General features: G+C 46.6%; 1 pseudogene; it reads left to right on the top strand.

The window, feature by feature from the left end:
* Positions 1 to 1,586: 1,586 nt before the first annotated feature.
* On the top strand, positions 1,587 to 1,704 carry LOC124720699 (annotated as a pseudogene).
* Positions 1,705 to 2,845: the final 1,141 nt, after the last annotated feature.

Below are 2,845 nucleotides of genomic sequence, written 5' to 3'. Positions count from 1 at the left end.
GAAGCTGCATGGGCAGCTGTACCTGTACACGCCATCCAAGCTCTGTCTGACTCAATGCCCAGGCGTATCAAGGCCGTTATTACGGGCAGAGGTGGTTGTTCTGGGTACTGATGTCTCAGGATCTATGCACCCAAATTGCGTAATAATGTACTCACATTTTAGTTCTAGTGTAATATATTTGTGCAATGAATATCCGTTTATCATCCGCGTTTCTTCTTGGTGTAGCAATTTTAATGGGCAGTAGTGTATTTTGTTCTTCCAAGTGCTTTGCTGTCTTTAACTGGACTTCAAATACCATATACGATCCTCAAAGTTATTAGTTCTGTTATCTGTATTTAAAATCCTTTTCCAAATTCCCCTTGATATCAGAAGTCATTTCTACACCACACTGATTTGACGGTATATGAGGACACATCAAATTTGGACAGTATGGCTGTTATTTTAGTCGACATCATGGCAAGTATTGTGTTTTCCAAAAATGGCTCTGAGTACTATGGGACTTACTATCTATGGTCATCAGTCCCCTAGAACTTAGAACTACTGAAACCTAACTAACCTAAGGACATCACACAACACCCAGTCATCACGAGGCAGAGAAATTCCCTGACCCCGCCGGGAATCGAACCCGGGAACCCGGGCGCGGGATGCGAGAACGCTACCGCACGACCACGAGCTGCGGACACTGTGTTTTTCAATTCCTTTTCACGCAAACCGTCTGTGTGTCAGTAGTTACTGTGTTGTGAGAGAGTTTACTTGGCAGCAGCTTTTATTTTCTACACTCTCCTGTAACATTCGCCTTTCTTCGTCTGTCCGTAACTCTTCTTCATTCTTTCGGACCAGCTCACCTTCCTTCTTTTCCACCATACCCACTTCGCGACGCTCTGTCTGTTAATGTGAACGCTTGCGCTTCATACAGACCTGTACCCGACGCGAAGCATTTAACGAGTCGTCTTCTGAGCCGTTCTGCCCGTTTTGCAGGTCTTCTCCCGTTGTTTGACTCATTGCAAAACTGTTTTGCACTTTCAACAGTTGACAGATAGGGTCAAAGTTCAAGAGAGTTTTTTAATGGCCTAAGGAATGGGACAGGATTTAAAATAAGAAATAGCAAGAACACTGTCGTGCCGGGCGTTGCAAATAATTTCATGATGCCTGAAGATGATCAGAAGAGGGAAACCGCAGTAAATAAAGATTTATATTATCAGCACCTTCTACCTGTTTATAACTTTGAATTTTTTCTAATATCTTTCTTGAGCGTTGACTAATGACGCAGTAGTATATGGGAAACTATAGTCGAAGGATGAGTGGAAGAGAATACGGGATGACTTGGACAGAATTTCCATTTCATGTTAGGAATGTAACGTTGCTGTAAATGCAGAAAAGTGTAAGCTACGTGTCTGAGTAGGAAAACAGTCGTGTAATTATAGACATCTGTTTTAGTAGTGTGCAACGTTACACAGTCATATACCTAGGCGTGCAACTGCAAAGCGATATGAGTTGGAACGACCACGTCAGGGCTGCATTGGGCAGTGCGAATGGCCGACTTCGGTTCGTTGAGGTGAATTTAGGAATGCGCAGTTCGTACACGAGGCAACGGCCTTGCCGCAGTGGATACACCGGTTCCCGTCAGATTACCGAAGTTAAGCGCTGTCGGGCGTGGCCGGCACTTGGATGGGTCACCATCCGGGCCGCCGTGTGCTGTGACCATTTTTCGGGGTGCACTCAGCCTCGTGATGCTAATTGAGGAGCTACTCGACCGAATAGTAGCGGCTCCGGTCAAAGAAAACCATCGTAACGACCGGGAGAGCGGTGTGCTGACCACACGCCCCTCCTATCCGCATCCTCAGTTCAGGATGACACGGCGGTCGGATGGTCCCGATGGGCCACTTGTGGCCTGATGACGGAGTGAGTGAGTTCATACACGAAGCGTCCGGAGCCCGTGGTCCAGTTGCCAGTGTTGCTGCCTCTGGAACACGGGACACCGGGTTCGATTCCAGGCCGGGTTTGGCATTTCCTCTGCCCGGGGACTGTGTCATCATTTCATCATCATCTTTAGTCGTGACCTAGATTGGATTGAGTTAGAAATTGGACTGTGTCAGGCTTGGAACATTGTATGGGCGCTGATGACCGTGCAGTTGCTCGCCCCACAAACCATACATCATCATCATCATCATCATCATCAACATCATCATCATCATCTACGGAGCAGGCCGCGTGTAGAGCACTAGTGCGACCCGTTTTTGAGTACCGATCGAATATTTGAGATCTGCGGAAAATCGCATTAAGAGAATACAAAGAATACAACCACATCTACATTGGTACCTTGCAAAACACACCAAGTGCCTCGCAAAGGGTTCACTGAACCACCTCCGCAATAATTCTCTATTATTGCACTCTCGAACAGCTTGCGGAAAAAACGAACACCTGTGTCTTCCCGTGCGAACTCTATATCCCAGTTTTTACTGTGATGATCGTTTCTCTCTACGCAGGCCGGCGTCAACAAAATATTTTCGCATTCGGGGGAGAAAGTTACTGGTTGGAATTTCGAGAGAACACTCCGCCGCAACGAAAAACGCGTATGTCTTAACGTTGTCCATCGCAAATCCTGTATCATGGCCGAATGGCCGTGACACTCTCTCCCTGTGTCGCGATAATACAAAATGTGCTGCCCTTCTTTGAACTTTCTCTATGTCCTCCGTTAATCATATCCGATAAGGTTCCCAGACCGCGCAGAAGTACTCCGAAAGAGGACGGACAAACTTATTGTAGGCAGTCTCTTTGGTGGATCTGTTTCATTTTTTTAAAGTGTTCTACCAATAAAACGAGGCCCTTGATTTGCCTCCCCCAC

This window comes from Schistocerca piceifrons, chromosome 11 (genome assembly GCF_021461385.2).
Source record: "Schistocerca piceifrons isolate TAMUIC-IGC-003096 chromosome 11, iqSchPice1.1, whole genome shotgun sequence".
In the NCBI taxonomy this organism is placed as follows: domain Eukaryota; kingdom Metazoa; phylum Arthropoda; class Insecta; order Orthoptera; family Acrididae; genus Schistocerca; species Schistocerca piceifrons.
This window is presented reverse-complemented; position numbering and strand designations above follow the sequence as displayed.